The following is a 19,162-nucleotide window of genomic DNA, read 5'->3' on the forward strand; positions in this document are numbered from 1 at the left end:
CAAAAGATGGATCAGGGGTCTTGTGATCTCTGCGTAGTCCTCAATGAACTTTCTGCTGTAATTAGTTAGTCCAAGGAGGCTCCTTAGTTCCCGCAGAGTTGTGGGGTCTTTTAATTTCTGAAGTGATTCCACTTTCTTTTCCTGGGGACAGAGACCCTGAGGAGTTATCTCATGCCCCAAGAAATTGACACGGTTTCTGCACCACTGTGCCTTTTGAAAGGAGAGTTTTGCTCCCCAGCCCTCAACAGTGTCAGAACATAACAGATCTCCGCTATGTGTTCCTCCACAGTTGAGATTTTGACTAAAACATCATCTACATAGGCCAGGTTACACCTCTCACCCAGGTAGGGCATGGCCTTGTGTAGAAAAATGTTGAATTCATGGCCGGAGTTGATGTATCCGAAGGGAGTCCGGGTCCAAGTGTACTGCTGCCCCTGAAGGTAAAGGCTAGCTTGTATTGGTCCTCGCTACTGACAGGTACAGTCCAGTACCCATTGGTCAGGTCAATGGCAGTGAATACCTGTGACCCTTGGATCTGGGCCAGCCCTTGGTAAATGTAGGGAAGAGGCCATCGGGAAGTATGGACCCGTTTGTTGAGCTCCCTTAGGTCAGCACAGAGTCTCCACTGGCTGTTTGGTTTTAAAATCCCCAGCACCGGATTATTGAAGGTGCTGTGGACTGGACTAATTATCCCACAGGACTCAAGTTTCTTAATTATTTCAGTAAGGGACTCCATTGATGCAAGAGGCAAGTGGTATTGCTTCACAAACACTGGAGTCATGCCAGGGTCTGTGGGAATTGTTGTTGTGTGGAGGTCGGTGCGACCACAGCCGCAAAGAGATCTTGAAAATCTAAGAAAACTTGTTTAAATTTTTGCTTTTGCTCCAGAGTCTCACAAGCATCAGCTAGGTTGACTCTCTCTTCAACCATCTGCCTGAAGCCTGGAAAGACTTCCAGTCTTGCTATCTCAGCGGCCTCCTCCAGCTGGGTGGAGAATTCCCTGGTCAAATTGCTGGGGAAGGCAGTCCTCGTGGACTTGGAAGATCACCTCATCCCTCCTGAAGTCACAGGTCACATCTTCCTTACTATAAGGGTAGCAAGTGTACACCAGGAAATTCCCCCCATGCCGGGTGAAGATCCTTTCTGGTGTTGCGTCATCATCGCTATCACTGTCAAAACAGTCCTTGGGATTGGTCCTAACAGTTCATTACCTAAATCTATGGAAACATTACGGTCATCAACCACCATTCCAATAATGGTGCCTGCGGCCAGAGTGATACTCTTCAGGTTGCTGTTATCCACCTCTATTGGAAGGGTGTTTTGTTCTATATTGATTAATGGTGTTGGGTTTACCCCCAACCCTTGTTGTTGGAAATGGGCATTCAGATGGGCATAGGCGTCAGGGTTTTTCAGTTTCTGTCCTCTTTTAATTTTTACTTCCAATGAGAATTGTCGGGTCCATTTTGGGATGGTGACTTCCTCTCCAATCTGAATTTTAGCTGCATAAGGCAGCAGTTGTGCTGACTGAAATGCTTTCTCTGGGTCCTCAAATTCCATTGGATTACCCGCTAATCGGGACCAAGCTTTGAAGTTTATTAGGTCCAGCCTAATGGCAAAGCGATTGAGAATGTCACTGCCTTAATAAAATGCAGCAGGGACATCTCGCACAACCCAACAATTATGGACTATGCTCTTGTTGCCTATGGAAATTATGAGCATACACCTGCTTGGCAGGAGATGTTTGGAATTGGGTGTTTCCAGGTCCATTTCCCATTTGTCTAACAGTTTAAATGTGGGAATGGCTGGATCTTTTGGGAGTTTGCGGAACATGGCCTCGCTGACGAAGCTCTTACCATTGTTCACACACACTCGGCCAGAACAGAGTCCTTCCCTTCATTTGACTGAATAGGGATGAACAACTGCTCTCCAATTTTCTGAATATCAGCCAAGCTTTGAGCTGATTTTTCATCTTTCTGGACTATAGGAGTGGGATTTTCTGATTGTGAATTTGGAAAGAATTTCAGAGTGTTTCTTTCCAGTGTGGAATGCCACCTTAGACTGGAAGGGAAGGTTGATTTTCAGAAATAGAGAGGACTCCCAATCACCAGTTTGCTGTCCTACTGCAATTACTGTCACGTCTGGGATTTGATTATTCTGGAAGTGAAATTTTATTTGGTCAGGTTTTTGTTGAACCATGTGGCATGTGTCGTTTAAACTAACATGGTTGACACTCTGTTTCCATTTTATTGGTCGGTTAGTCTGGGTCCAGAGGACCTTGTTTACACAATCTATGAGGGGAGACAACCTACGCAGGATGTCATTCCCTAGTAAACAAGGGGTGCCCTCTGGAGTCACAACTATGACCAGGTGCTTCACCTTGTGTTGCCCAATTTTAATGTCCAAATACGCAGTCCCCTCGACTGGAATTTCCTTCCCATCGAAGTTCTGAAGTTGTCCAGGAAGAGGGGTGAGAGGAATTTGGTATTTCTCCCCCTTTTTCCGAATTCAGTTGATCAAAGGCCCTTTTTGACAGAAGGGTAGCTTGGGATACAGTGTCCACCAGTGCCAAAATTGTACATTGTCCCTGTATTCGGACCGGGGCATAGAATCTACCCTCCTTTTCCTCAAGGGGGCAGAGATAATGCACATGTTTGGACAATTGGTGGGTTCGTATCTTGGCTTTGGATACTGAAAGAAAGGTGCTTTGGGCAGGATTCTGTTTGGGGTCTTGGGAATCTGGAAGAAAAAGGTGACAGCTAGCTATGAGGGAAGTTTTGGGTTCTGCTGGTCCTGATTCTGGGCTGCCCCCATTTTTGGAGGCAGTCACCAGGATGGATTTGAAATAGGGGATTTTCGTGCTGGTCATTCTGGGGTTTGATGATGGGCAGTGTTAACTGGGTCCCCACATCTACCCAGTCTGGATTTGGATCCTGTGGGACTCAATTCTCTTTAGGAGAAGTTCCCCCATCCCTGAAGGAGAAGATAATTTTCCCAGGATCCTCTGAGGATCCCTCTCCTTCAAACTGGAAGATTTGTATCTCCTCCTCAAAATGGGTCTTTTTGGGCTCTTTATTTCTCCTACCTCCCTTCTGTTCCTTGGGTTGCAGATTGCAGATTGTCAGGGGCAGGAGATTTTGGTTCCGGTACCTGGGTTTCCAGGGGCTTTTTACAAGTGGGGAAGGAATCTTCCTCCAGGGCTTTACACCCCCCTTTCCCTTGTGCCTCCTCCCTGGGAACCAGTGGGTTGTCGGGGTTCTTCCCCCGTCATTGCTCTGGAGCACCAGATCCTGGATTTGAGGCATTCTGAGCCGCCATGCTCATCTGGGTGTTCTGTTGATCCCTCAGCATGCAACCCAGATCCTGTGCCATGTTCTGGACCTGGCGCTCTAGTTGGGACACCCACTGTGGCTGGTACGTGGTCCCCATGTCTTCCCTGGATTGATCCTGGGAGGGTAGCTATCCCTCCTCCCGAAATACCCCGGGTTAGGGAAGTTTGGGTACCCCTCCACCCTTCGCCTCCCCTCTCCCGGATTGGGCTGTCTGGGCTCAGGAAAGTGGGGAAAGAGGATGGGTTGTTTTGGGGGTTGAAATTTGGCGGGTACCTAGGAAAGAAATTTGGTCTGGTATTTGGGTATCACTGCCCTCCTGGGGCAAGTGAGGAGGGAAGTTCCCTGGGTTTCCTGCTGTCTGGTTGGATCCCTCCCCCTTGGGCTGGAGGAGTCCACATATAACCCAGGATGGGCCTATTACCCTTGTAGCGTGGGATGATGTAGTCAGGGGAGTTAGGGGTTCCATTTGTGGGATTACCTCCCTGGCTCCCTGTTTGTGATTGGCCCGAGGGCCTTCTGGGTTTGAGGTTGTTTGGGTTCTGTGTGGCAGGTTTTTAGGCACCCCATCTCCAGATCTAAAATGGGGTGAACCTTCACCTTCGCCACTTTAGCAGCAGCAGGGCTGTTGGATGTTTTGGGGCTTTTGGGACTATTTTTGTTTTCCAACGACTTCTGCACCTCATAGATGCGCGTTGCTTGTTCAATGACCCAGTCTAGTGATCTTTTCTCGTGAAATTCCCTCACTAGCTGGGCCATGATATACTTAGGGAGAGCATGAAAGAAAGTGTTTACAAATTCTTTGCTGTCAGTTCGCACCCTTCTAGTGTCTGCGCAAAGGCATGTTTCAACTCCTGAACACATTCTTGTGGAGCCTGGTCTTCCCCACATTGTAAGTTATAGGCTGCCTTGCGAGCCTCTTGAGGATTCCTGTGAATGGAAAAATGTTTCAGGATGGCCGCCCTATAGGTGGACCATCTGGAATGATTCTGATCCTCCAGCCCGCAAAGAAGCTGGAGTACTCAGGAGAAAATGTCCACTTCACCTACTGAATACATCTTTGGCTGTCCTTCAGATGGAATTTGTCCATCATCTGTTCAAATAACTCTAGGTGTTCCCAAACCAAATATTTTGCATTCTTGTGGTAGGGCGTGATGACGCTCCTAATGGCTTTTATTTGTTTCAGGGGATCCTTGAGCAAGGCCCTTTTGACTTTGTTGGCTTTCTTAGTTTGGGTCACCCTGGTCCACTCATCCTCTGACTCAGAGACACTGCTACCAGAGGTGGCTATCTGGTCTTCTAGGCTCTCCTGGATTCTGCGAACTTGGGAATGGCTGGCAGAATGTGGGGCCCTATTTTATTGGGTCCTGTGGTGCTCAGAAGAGTCCTCTGACTCTTCCTTGCTCCAGGATTGTCTGAGTACCCCCCACTGTCCTAGCTGGGAAGAGGTTTTTAATATACTCTTAGTGGGCCTACCCTCACAGAATTCCCCACTAAATTTTACCGTCTGATCTCTGGATAAGTGATATTTCTGAGTATCCATTTCTCTGATTCTCCTCTCATTGGAGTCTCCCTGATCAGAGAATATGGCCCTAGCACTTGGGAACCCATACACAGATGCCCGCCCATCCATTTCTGGGAGGCGCTGACCTATGAGCCCCATATTTCCCCTTAGTTTGAAGTCTGCCATCCCTGTGGCCCTCGGCTCATGTGCGCCAGTGAACATGGGAGTGGCAGAGTCCATGGAGTGGAAGAGATGAAAGTCTCTGGTACCAGGGTTCCTGAGGTTATGCTCAGGTTTTTCCCTCTCCCAGCGGACCTCATCTATCTCAGCCCCTACTCCCTGGTGATATGCAAGAACATGACCCTTTTGTTCTTCTATCAAGGCCTTACTAGTCTCTATTAGTTGTTCCTGCATAGCTACTTGTCTATGGATCCTGTCATTTTTCTCACACCGAGCCTCATTGTCTCTCTGTGCTTCCTATGTAATTTTGGAGTATTGAACCAATTTTATGCTGCAGGAGGGTTACCTCCTGAGTCCTGTCCTCACTGGCCTGGTCATTCTTTTCTAGAGCATCTTCCACCCTCCTGGCTTGCTCTAACAGTTTTTCGTAGTCCCTTTTGAGCTCACCCAGTCCCTGAAGGACCAAGTGATTTTCTTCCATCTTGGTTTTTAAATAATTGACCTCCTGGCCTAAGGTGTCCCTTTCCTGAATTAGAGTACCCCTCTGTGCAGCCAGGTCATCCCTTTGTTTTTTGAGTGCACCAGCTCTCTGGCGTTCTTCATCAAATTCTGTCTGGGAGTCAAGGACTTTCATCATTAATTTGTTATTTTCCTCCTTTATCTTATCATTCTGATTTTCCAGGGTGATTATCTGCCCTGTGCAGGCTCTATTATAGTTCAATTGCTATTCCAGCTTTTTTTGGCTCCGTAGTAGAGAGTCCAAACTTTCTTGGCACTCTTTTTGCAGCGCAAGTACTTTGGTATCCTGCTCTACCTTCTCTTGCTGCAGGATCTTGCTACAGGATATCCAGATCTCCTTTTATTTTTATCTGGTACTGTCTGGTTTCATTCTCTGATTCTTGGCTCTTTTGTAGCCTTTGCTCTGCAGAGTCCAAATCAGTTTAGGTTTTTTCTAATGATTGTACTTGCCTGTTTGCCAGATCTAGGTTTTTGGCATGTTTTTCCTATATTGCTCCAATGTGGAGGTACAGATATGCTGCTATTTTGGCAATTTTACTTTGCTCTTCCTTTACCTTAGGGGCCATGTACAGTTCACTAAGTGCCATGTTGAATGGACCCTGATCCTGCCATGTATCGAATCCTGTGGCAGTGGCTTGTTCTTTGATTTCCTGCAGCCAAACCTTCTGATCCTGCTCTGTCCATTCACCCCTGACAAATAATTTGTGCAGTGGGTGTTCTTTTGCCATATTAATTTCTATTGGGGTCGCCATTCCGGAAATATCAATTTCCTTTCTGACTTACAGGAGTTATTTTATTTTTGAAAAACAGGCCAACTCCTTAGAGCGTTTCACATGAAGGCTGTTTTTACAGCGTACCACAGTGTCGTAGCCCAACAGGGTTTATGTACCCCGTCAGTTAGCACACTGTATTAAACTGCCACAAGTGGTATGTCTAATTCAGAAATCTCATGACGAGCCCCCAATCTGTAAGTGATTTTAATCCGGCACTTCACCTAAGTCAATGCCTAGCGTGTAATGCACAACTGAAATCCTTATTTATTTAGTGTCTAAAAGTTATTTTATTCTGAACGATGTACCACTTATATTACGCCCATCTCTTAGAACCCCCACGGTCACACCGAACCAGGAATCAGGCTGGTTTGCAAAGTTAAAATATCTATTTATGTAGTTCACAATATAATCACACTATGTTTAATGGTTATACAATAATCACCAATGGGGTGATGCCACACTAAGCAATCTCTTTAATCACAAGGAGTAATAATGAGCAAAACCATTCAGCACAGAAATAATACTTTTGTGTGTTGTGTGTTCAGATCAAATAGCAGTATGGTTACTATTTCCCCCTGCACACCCCTCAACCCCCCAACAGGCAATGTAAAGAGATAGGAGGTATTCAGGAATACAGAATTCAAACAAGGTAAAAATCCCAATTTCCCCCCAGCAACACGAAAGAGAAACAGAATTGATTGGCAAACTGTCAAATTGGTTTTCAAAGTTATCTGAGAATGGATTGGGTAAAACACTAAAAATGGGCTAAATTGCTGAAATTGTTTAAATTCTAATGGGAGGCGCTTTATATAGTTTCAGACAAATACTAGCAATGATTTGACACTAATAAGCAATGTGAAAACTTAAAATTGAGGTCGGGTGCAATCAAAAACTGTTTTACACGTCATAGAAATTTCCTAAAACAGAATTTGCCTCAAACTATTCCGCGTGCGGTAATCGCGTTCGCAGGAGAACTATATGGATTTGGAATGCCGTTTTAGGTTCGATGGAAAGCTTATTAGCTACAAGCAGAAGTTGAAATTTTGTTTCTAGCATAACATTTGAGGAGGTTGTTTTTCTGAGATAGGTGCAGGGATGCACTTTCAAAAGACAAACAGGATTTCTTTACACTAGGGGATGACTATGAAGAAGCAAATACCACACGGAACCACAGCCACTGGACCAGGGCGCCACTGGATCCGGGCGACTGCCTGCCGAGGAGCTTGCCTTCTTCAGATGAAATATATGAGCGCAAATATATTTAACAATACTAGTACCAAAAGAATATAGTAGGGATAAGTGAGAGGGTTCAGGCAATTCAAAAAAGATTTCTAACAATGCAGGTTCTGAAGACAATATAGGATGGATTTGGATATGGATAGACTATGGATAGTACATATGCTAGTGACACAGTCCTATTCTATGGATACTCACTATATATAGTTGAACAGAACCATCAGGAATTTGGGTCCGTCAAGATCAGGGATTCTGCTCAGAAATTCTGGTGGGCGCACCTGACTGGACAGCGAGGCGCTCTGGTCTGCACGGCACAGCACGATTGGACTGGGTCTGCAATGGCTCTCTGGTCACAGCACAGCGCAGCACAGCAAAACTGGATTGGGTCTTATGATTCTGGTAATAATTCTTTTAGCAGGAAAGCAGTTACTGCACAGCCCGGCTGTTTCTTTTGTTCCCCTTAGATCTTGTGGGATTCTTTCTGGTTTTTGAAATTCAAGGCCTGGTTGAAAATGGTTCAACTAATGGAATGGGCCTCCCTGCTTGCCAGGTTTCTGGAGTCTGGAGCAAGGAATATGGATGGTTCTGTTTCAGGGTGCTTCACCAGGATCAGGAAAGTGGGTGAATCTGGGTGTGTCTCTAAGTCCTTAGCTTTCTCTATTAATGCATATGATAAAGGGGGGGTATGCTGGATTATCCTAAGTGTGCCCCCTCCCCAGGCTATTGGCTAGAGTCTCCTCTCTCCCTTGATTGGAGGAGAAAACAGGGCGTCACCATGATGACGTGGGTTTATAAATCAGAGAATCCTCCCCTTGCCTTTTGAACATAAAATCTGCTTTTAGTACAATACATATTTACAAGTGTGCGATCTTTCTAACAATAACATATACACATTATATATTTTGTGGAGCAGATCCTCTGCCAAGCCCCGTCGCTGTAGTATCTTGGGTCTGCTTTTGACAGAAATGCACCCTTTTTGTCCGGAACACATGGTCCAATTTCGGAGCAAATTCCTACAAATGTGCGCATTGTATATGGGCATAAGCGTGTGAAGTTTCATGCTTTTGACATAATTACATTTAGTATAAAACCATAATTTCCACTGTTACTTTCCAGAACATAGCACAGAGCTCTGGCGCCTCTTAAAATGTGCAGCCAAATCAGGTTCACAAGTCCGAGGTTTACATATTTTTCACAATTTTACAGAGTAAATTATCAGTCTTTTTAAAATGTGCTTTTTGTCCTTGTGAATCAACAAATGGCTGTCTGTCCCCGCCTTCTTCCTTTTCTTGCAGCTAAAGAGCAACCTCCTCCCATTTCCTTCTGGCAGAGGCCATTTACGATCCTTCCTGATCAGCTGTCATACAGGCGGCCGCTGGTACTGCGCCCAGATTTTTACAGATTTCACAGGCAGGCACATTTTGTTTTTTGGGAATGTTTTGATGACAGATTACGCTTTTCATGACAATGTATGTTCATAATGATTTCTCAAATGAAGTGACTTGTAACACCCAGCAAGAATATTGGATGTTTGATGATGTTTTGGGACCGGTATTCTGTAGTTTCAGCAACCAGAAAGAGATTTGAAAACAAGATTCTGGATTCCTTTCAGCAAAACACTGCTTTTCATGCAGTCTCCATTTTTACTTGTTGGGCAGCCCAGTGACATGTTTCAGCAGTGTGGTCAGGAAATATTCTACAGGGGAAACCCCACACTTTGGTGATATTCCCTCCTACTAAGTGAGGATATAAGATATATTTTTCTACAAAAGGAAGGAACAATCAACACATTCCTTACAGATAGCAATTTCGAGATACAGCCCTTAAACAGATATAGGCTGCATTCTGTGTTTCAAATCATCATCAGAAAACATTTTCTTCACAAAATATCATTTTTAATATATTAATCTCTTGTTAAGCACAAGTAATACAAAAATTATTTAAAAAGCATCATATTACACAGTCATATACAAAGTAAAAACACTACACCCTCACAATATCAAAACTAGTATGCTGAAATATTCAACCAGCACACCACACTCATGGCAACTTAATAAATCTCATTTTCCATTGTGTGACAAAGCCCAACTTATATAAGTTTCTGTCCTCTGTGTTCAATGTAACCGGACATTCATCAGGGGCAGAAGTGGTCCTGTGCTTTGGGTAGAATCTTCCTATTCATACACCCATTGCTATCTCTAAGGATAAAAAACAAAACACAAACGTATCACTAATACGGGCATCATAGGTTAAATTTATACACCATAGCCAATCCCTCATCACCAAAAGGGTGTCCAGTATACAGTAAATCATATACCTGAACCATGGTACCAAGAATTACATGTCTTGTACCTCACAAGTCAAACACATTCAGACTCTTCACTACTAGAATAGGCAGAAAACACTATAGAGTACCATGAATAGTCTATTGACAAACCATAATATGGTCTCTCCAATTCATACTGACCGGGCCAATACCCCAATCATAGGTGGCTTGTAACATATCCAATAACGTGGGAGTCATATTGGAATTAAAGATTTTATAACAAAGCTACTTGGCAGAGTGTTTATATAGCCCCATATGTATGCCTGACCCTGGAAGTTCTTACCTCCCACGGGCTATTCCAAGAGTCCTCCAATCTGCAAACGAATCAGCATCCTGCAAAATCAGACCTCTTCCCTCTAACAGGCAGGACTCTCACTAGTTCTGAAATCAATATGAGCCGTGTAAGCACAACATAATGGAAACAATGTCAGCGAAACACTCCCTAACACGATCCTCAGTTTCTCAGAACAATATGTCCTGGCGCTCACCTATTCCGGGAAAGGCGCACGTCCCGCCATACATTAAATGTAGAAGGCTGGAATCAAAAACCGGCAATGTGGACAAATCCTCTATCATCCCGGCGAACAGCCGTTCAACAAAGACCATTGCGGGAAACATCCGCAACGTCATGACAGCATCGCGCTGAATAACGCACGGTGACGTCACACGTCGTAACCTACATCCAAGCCAGGCAGAGTCAGGCAACAAGTAAGGGCAAGGAAAACGAGGCTAACACCGTACCACCAATATTGTGATTGGTCAAAAACGGAGTATCCTCATACCAACCCAGTGGATTACTAAACCCAAAGGATGGGTATAATGACACTGAAAGGACAGACTACCCCACAGTATTACACTGGAACCCTATGGGCCAATAGAACACTCTCTAACCGTCCGCGTACAGTCCACAGTTCTATCCTTGATGTATACCCCTGGTCACCAGGAACACACAAAGAGGCAAAGAAAGGCAACCCTCCTGGGTATAAGTCTGAATGAAGCAAAAACCGATCAACCCAGCCATCGCATTATGACAATTAACATTTTTCTTCACTCATGAGCCTAGGAATGAATCAGGTTACCAGCAGAAAGTGCAACAATCACATGTCCTTAAGGAACCCGAGACGTTCTTATTTAATATTATGCCACTCAATATTCTCGTTCAAACCTGTAATGTGACTATTGCTGAGAAAAATTAACTTCTGCTCCAAAATAATTAATTTCATGTTGATTTCGTCTTGGGATCTACCCCTGTGTGGTCTCCATTGCCCCACTGACAACATGCATGGTAGATTTGGCAGCCATCTTTTCGTGTTGTAAGGCGCGATTTCCAAATGTTTTGGTGCGCATAGGGGTTTTGCAGCCATTTTTATAATTCTGCAACCATCAGCACACAGTGATGTCGCAGAGCAGAGCATAAGTGGGTTAATACTTCCCACAGGGGCGGCCTGCAAGTTCTTTTGGTACTTCTATTTTTGAACTGTGAAAGGTTGCTCTGAAAAGAACCATTTCTTTTTTCCTTTTTTTAATGATTATTTTGGCTTTTTTACAAAGGAGACATAAGTGAAGGAAGGGAGGGTAGGGAAGGGGCACCAACCACAGGGACAAAGTGGCAGTTGGAGAGAGGAAGATGTTGGGTGGCCCTTACTTAGGTAGGGGGCACTGTTTCTTGTGCTCATGGACCTCAGCCTCGAAAACACTTCAAAACTGCTCCCCCCTACAGAGTGGTGTGTCACAGTACATACAGAGCACAGTCACCCTCGAAAGGTAAGGGTCGACTGCGTCATGTATGGCCTGCGAGGCATCCGCAGGGATCCTCTGCCCCATAAGTGTGTCTCTTGTGGTGGCAGGAGCGGATGATGAGGATGTGACAGTGGATGTCAACCTGCTCACCCCTTCGAAAGGCACGACCCTTGGAACTGATGCCTTGTGATTTGACCTTGGGTCTCGCCACATGGATCTGGTCCCGTAGCTATAAAGCATCGAACCTTGTGACATGGGTTTCCACTACCTCATCCTCTTCGTCCTCTTGATCCCCCTCTGCATCACCATGCCTTTTCCCCTTTCCAGGCCCTCCACATGGTGGTGGTGGGGAAGCTGCAGTGGCCATGGCCATGGCCATGGATGGCATATTCTCAAAGAAGCACAAAGTATTCCAAAATCTGCAGCAGGTGCTCACTCCTGGACAGCCATAAACCCAATGAGGAGTAGCATTTGGATGTGTCCATTTATAGGGGTGCTGTTCGCTGAGCCCGCGACTATCCGTGGAAACTTCGAGCCTCAGATTGGGCTAAAAAATGTACAAAAAGTCGCTAGATCAACCAGGACATGGTCTGGGACGTCTGTAATGGTGACGTTTCAGCTTAAAACACCCTGGATTGGCCCAAAATACACTTTTAAACTGTCTGGGGGTAAGGACAGTGTCCGCGTATACTCCTGATGCTCAGCGCGGGTGCGGTCACATGGTGACATCCCCAGACTTCTGCGGATACGATGGCTGTCCGTAGGACAACTATTGCACGGGATGCATTGCGCGCATATGCCCAGGTGTCCACAGGACACGGGCAGGTACCCCCAAACTAATTAAAAGTGCAAGACGTGCAGCGCACAGTTCCGGACAGGCGCGGTGTTAGGGGTGCAGAGTTAGATCTAATGTGCATATGTCCAGGTGTCCATTGTACAGGAGAGTGGCCCCCAAACTAATTTAAAGTGTGACACAACTTTACGGACATCTGCGGACAGAAGCGGTGTTCGCAGGGCACATCAAGATCAGATATGCATGCGCCCAATTGCCCATAGGACAGGAGTGGGGCTCCTGAACTAATTAAAAGTGCAACACGACTTTATGGACATCTGCGGACAGACGCAGTGTTCAGAGGGCAAAGGGGGTTGCGCTGTCCGTCAACTCCAAACGGGGCTTTAAAAAAAAAACAACACACAAACACCAACAGTAAATATATAGATATTTATTAACACACATAAATACACTCAATTAGGAAAGGGAAGGGGTAGCAGAATGGGAAACATATATGGGGGAATTGGGGTTTTCTATAGATTGTTCATGAGGGGAGGATGGGATTGAGGTTTCATTGTAGTGTCGTTGACTGAAGGAATTTGGTGGAATGATTGGCTGGGTTGGGGGAAGGGGCACAGGTACAAGTGGGGCAGTGGTACCTATTGTTTGTAATATGACTTTTGACAAATGTCATTCACTCTGCAAAATTAGCGTTCAGTTCATCCATTTTTGCAGACAGACTTAATAGTTAATTTGCAGCATTTGGACGTTGGGGATGTCTGTGGCAATCTTCTTGCTCATTTAGTGGTAATTCGGGGCAACTTTTTTCATTTGCACTATGTAGTGTTAAGACAACCATGTTTTAGTGACACGTGAAACAATTTACATTAATTGTTCCTCTTTAAAAATTGTATTCTGAACCAAAACAGTTGTTTCCTTCACTCATTTCATCATGGGGGAAATGTTCTTCTAACCACTCCAAGGTGCTTGCCATTTCTGTATAAAGAAAATAATACTGCTATGTCTTACAAGTCATGTAGATACAACAAACTCTAATGTGACATGAAGAAATATAGTGTACTTACTACTTTTTGAAAGGGTTTCTTCTGAGTAGCTTGCAGTTGCTTCTGAGAGTTGCTTCTGAGTGTGTACGCAAGGTTGCACTGAGGTAATATTGTTAGATCCACAGTTCACTTTTGTACTTGGTGCATTCCATTATGTTGCACAACCTATGAAATTGTACTTCTAATTTCATAAGTACAGAATTTGTGTATATATATATTTAATTTTGAATGTGCTACATATATCTATTGTTGCTTGAAGTACATGTCTTTGTTCACTGCAGGATATAATAATGTAAGGTAACCCCTGTGCTTTTGGGCAGTGTGAATGCTGCCCGGGGTCTGTGGACTGTTGCACAGTCCGCGGACTCTGTGGCTATCATGGTGGGGGCAGGTGTTCACTATGCTGTAAGGGACATATAGAAAAATTAAGGGTATCCTGGTAAAAACCCATGAAATGCAGTGAAAAAGCTTTGTTAAAGGGATGTTATGGTTAAGCTGAACTAATAAAAACCTATCAGATTCAGTGAAAAAAAACTTTGTTAATGGAATATTATGGTTACAAGTAAAATCGATAAACCCTAGAATCTCTGGTGGGTCTAGAAGTGGTTTTGGCGGAGAATTTCTCTGCAGGGTATTCAGGGGCTGTGTTATTGAGGCATTTGTGGGTGTTCATGAGAGTTATGAAGGTGATTCTGTCTTTTATGGGAGCCAGTTGGCTGTGTGTCTGGCTTGGGATATGTGGTCTGTTCATGGGATGGTGAGGGCTGCTCAGAGGGTGTTATTCTGCAATATTTGGAGCTCTCTTTAGGGTGATACAGCTTTCTGATGATAAAATGGTCCACACGCCATTATTAGTTTAGTGGTGTAGGCTGAGGAGGAGGCTGTGGCATTAACCTGTCTAGAGCGTGATCATGTGAAGTTGAGGTATACCCCTAGTATTTTGGCATTTTTTGAGACTTTGATGATGTTTCCATCTATATTGAATGAGTTGTATTGCAGGTCCAGTTTGTTGAGGCGTTGTTTGGTGCCAATGAGTAGGAGCTCAGTTTTGTCATCGTTTAGACAAAGCCTGTGCTTGGCCATCCAGTCTTGAATTTTGCTGTAGATTTCATTTTGTCAGGAGTAGTCATTGTCATAGGAGCCTGAGAGTGTGATGAGTATCTAAGTATCATCAGCGTAGTTGGTGTATGGGACTTTCATTTCATCTAGGAGCTCAAATAACATCTTGCTAAATATGTTACATTGGGTGGGGGAGATGCATGAGCCTTGTGGAACTCCACATAAGATTGGTGAGGGGTCTTCTGATGCATTGTCTGAGAAGACCCTCATGGATCTTTTGGCTAGAAAGTATCGGACCCATTTCGCTGCGTTGGGAGAGAAGGATGCTGATGTGGTTAGGTGTGATGTTAGGATGCTATGGTCGACTAGACGGAAGGCCACAGAGAGATCAAGGAGAAGAAGGAGGGAAGGGTGGCCTTTGTCTTTGGCTTCATCCATTTGGATCTTCAGGTGTAGAAGGACTGTCTCAGTGCCGTGTCTAGGTCTGAAACCCGATTGGCGTAGGCCTAGGAGATTTTGGGTTTCGAGGTGGTTCTGAATTTGAATGTATGCTGCCTTATCGAGGATTTTTAGCAGGAATAAGACGGTGGTGATGGGACGGTAGTTAGTGGGAATGCTTGGGTCTAGTGTGTGTTTCTTAACTCTACCTGAGAGGTGGTGACAGGGGAGAATTCAAATAGGTCTGTGTTAAGACCTGGTTTGTGGGTTTGGCTGGCTTTGGTTGTGCCTTTCGGCTAGGAGAATTCTTTTGGTTTCTATTTTAGTCTGTAGCAGAGCTATTTTGTCTAGTAGTGCCTTCTGGATGTTGGCACACCAGGGAGAATCTTTGTCACAAGTGGATTGGGGTGGTAAGGGCGATTCCATTTCCTTCAGGATGGTGTAGAGTTCTTTTACATTGGAATTTGCATTTTGTATTCTGTTGTTGAATATGTCGCTTTTGGTTTTGATGATGAGTTTTTTGTATGTAGCAGCGGTTGTCTTGAATTGAGCCTTGTTTTCAAGGGATGGGTTTTTTATCCAGTTGGTTTCGGCAAATCTTTTGGATTTCGTCAGGGATTTCAGCTCTGGAGTGAACCAATTGTTTAAGTGGCTAGGGCGTTTTGCTTTTCTAGTTTTACGGGGGGCTATGTGGTCTATAGCTAGCAGAAGGTTCTTGTTGAACAAGTTAACTAAAGATTCTGGTTCTAGTTTCATGGAAGGAGCAGGGTTGAGTATCAGCTGGATGCGGGGGCGGAGGGTCTCAAGAGTAATGGCCCTGTTGTTTCTGGTTGAGGCCTGGGGTGCTTGTGTGGTCCCTGGCTTGTGGTGAGGGGAGTCTAGCTCAAAGTGGATAATGTGGTGGTCCGACCATGCACAAGGAGTGTTTGAGCTTATATTGATCTTGCAATTTAGGTGAGCCGCCCAGTCAAGAGTTCTGCCTTTGCAGTGGGTGGGTCCCGATATAATTTGTTCAAATCCTAGATCGAGGAGGGACTGTTCTAGGGATGGAGCATGGGTCTCTACGGGGTCTTTATATCCTCAATTTAGGTCTCGTCTCCTAGAAGTAAGGTTTTTGATGAGTGTTTAATGTGGTTGGAGAGTAGGTTGGAGATGTCTTCTTTAAAGGTTGAAATTGGGCCTGGAGGTCTCTCGATCAAGTGCATCAGTATAGTACTTTGGGCTGAGAGTGGCAGTTTGATGGACATAAGTTCTCCTGATTGGAACGGAAGAGAGGTGAATTCTCTTACGAAGAGGTGGGTTTTGGAGATGATGGCAATTCCACCACCTTTGCTAGTAGTCCTGTCTGCTCTGGTGATAGTGTATTTATCTGGAACCGTGAGCATGAGGGAGGGGCCTGCAGCTAGATGTATCCAAGTGTTAGTGACTGCCAGCAGGTATAGGTTATTGGCTAGTATAGGATCTGCAATTTCCAGAGCGTGTGCTATGAGAGATCTGGCATTAATGAGTTCCCATTTAAGGTTGGCGGTGTTGTATAAGGTAGTGTCTTGGGGGGTAGGTATGTTGGTAAAGGTTATGTTTATGTTGGTGTGGGTGCTTAGAGGTTGGCTAGTGTGTGGTGTGGATTGGGTGTTGGTAAAGGAGTTGTGAGGAGAGTGATGGGGTGCGGTAACCTAGGAAGGAGTTTCTACGATTGAGGTCAGAAGTGGAGGGTGTGAGGTGGTTGGTGTTGACAAGATATGAGTAGGGGGCCATATTAGTAGTAGTAGAACAGAGGGGTTTACCTGTTGGGTGCTGCATGTTTGTCTTTTGGAAGGCTATGGGTGGGTTCTGGGTGTTGTAGATAGCCAATGTAAGAATAGTAAGCAGTAAGTGTGCCATGAATGTACTGTAGTGTTGGCAGGAGCATGGGCTAAAGGCTAAGGGGCGTAGTAGTAGAGAGTGGGCTATTTCGAGGTGCTGTGCATAGGGTGTGGTAAAGACATACAGGAGACTTGTTAGGATGGACAACATAGCATTTAGGTATCTAAATTTGAAAATATGCTGATTCAGATTTGTGGCGATTAGGAGAGACACTGCAGGTATCTGGTTAAGATAGACAGTCTTAATAAGTTGGTGGTCAGGCGAGAACTAAGCAGGAGAGGTAACTCAGTTACACATAGGCTGTTTCAATATTGTGGCTGAACTAATAGTCTGGTGGTAGGGCATGGGCTATGCATACAAATATCACAAATATGCAAATATCATTAACGCAAGTAGGCATCTTCAGTATTGTGGGAATCCTAGTAAATTTGCAGTCCAGCGCGAGCTATGCTTACGGATATCTCCAATAAAAATAGGCTGTTTCGAGTTTGTGGCAGTCAGAAGCAGCGATCACAATAATCAGAGGACTAGTCAATGGACTAGGCGATGACTCAGCTGATAGACACGCAACATGCACTAAATAGGTACATTCAATGGCTAAGCAAGATGGGCAGAATACATAATGTGTTGAATAAGCAGGATATGCAGTGCGCAGAAATAAGCTGAATACACAACAAGCAGTGATCAGTGGATGAGGCACGATAATTGTGCAGTACATTGGTTAACAGTGTGGTCACAGAGTATTAGCATACACAGAGAAATGCCATACTACCGAGCAGTAGATAGTAACATAGTTGCAGGGTTTAGTACAATAGTCACTGGGACTGTACAGCAGTGGTCGTATAGCAGATTGTGATGGCAATGGCTTAGGTTCACAGTTGCCACCGTTGTGCAGGGACTGAAATAGTGCAGTAGCATGATGAATTTGTGACTATGATGCAGCATATAATGTCAAAGTTATGTACTCTTGAATCCGCAAGGCGGTCTCGTGGTGCTAGGTTATTGTTCGGATGGGACGGTCGGAGGGTGACTAGGAAGTGTGGACCAGGATTCCACCTGCAGACTCAAAGATGATAGTTTGTAGGTGTGAGATAGTGTGACTTTGTGCAGAGTGCTAGACAGGCAAAAATAAGGCATAAGAATACTTATATAGGGTATAGGGCATGGTCTAGGGCTCGACCGGCTTAGACAGGCACAGACATGCCTCTGCCTTATGAGGAGTGCCTTAGGGGAGGGCCAGAAGGGCTGCTGGTCCAATGTGCGCTGGTGTGCTCGTCGAGCATGGTTGCTTAGCAACCAACAACAAAATAAACGGTGACCAATATAGAGCACTCCACGTGCAGCGGCACAGAGCTACGGATCAATGAATGAGCCTGGATCGGAGAAGATGGTGCATGGTCACACAAGAGGGGCCTTCTCACGAGGCACTGGTAGGGTGAATGTGCAGGCAACACGTGGTAGACACCTTACCAGTCATTGTGGGGTCGGGCTGGTTCTCTCATGCAGTGGAGTTCTGAGGAGCGAGTAAGGGGCTGGGCTCCTGCCCAGCCGAAGGATCGCTGCTGCGGGATGGAATGGAGGGGCACGGATGGCCTGTGCCTTATGAGGCATGCCTTAGGGGAGGGCCGGCTAGCACCATCCGCAATACCTGGAACTAGAAGAAGGGCTGCTGGTCCAATGGGCGCTGGTGTGCTCGTCGAGTGCGGTTGCTTAGCAACTGACAACAAAATAAATGGTGGCCATTTTAGAGGGCTCCATGTGCAGCGGCACGGAGCTACAGATCAAAGAATGAGGCCGTATCGGAGAAGATAGTGCACGGTCATCCGAGGGGCCTTCTCACAAGGCACTGGTAGGGTGAATGTGCAGGCAGCACGTGGTAGACACCTTACTAGTCATTCTGAGTTTTGGCTGGATCTCTCATGCAGTGAAGGTCTGAGGAGCGAGTAAGGGACTTGGCTCTTGCCCACCGGAAGGATTGCTGATGCGGAATGGAATATATAGTTTATAAATAAACTTTATACATAAAAAATATAAATTGACATACTTCGATAAAACACAATTTAAATATCTACTTCCAATTACAGAGATGAAAACCTAATATTTACAATAAGTAGATAAAATAAGTAAGTAAAGTAAGATAAAAATACAGTTTCGTAAACATTACATAACAAATCTCCAAACTAAAAAAAATCAATATAAACCAAATCGTATATATATAAATGTATACGATACACTCGATGATAGTGAGAGAAACCAATCTTAATTCTCTAATTTTCTTTTACCAAAAGCAACTAACTTCAAACAAAAACTCCAGAGGCAGTACATGCTCACACCTTCCAAGCTACAATGGATTAGTTCAAAT

Source organism: Ambystoma mexicanum, chromosome 7q (genome assembly GCF_040938575.1).
Source record: "Ambystoma mexicanum isolate Mex_15411 chromosome 7q, UKY_AmexF1_1, whole genome shotgun sequence".
In the NCBI taxonomy this organism is placed as follows: Eukaryota; Metazoa; Chordata; class Amphibia; order Caudata; family Ambystomatidae; genus Ambystoma; species Ambystoma mexicanum.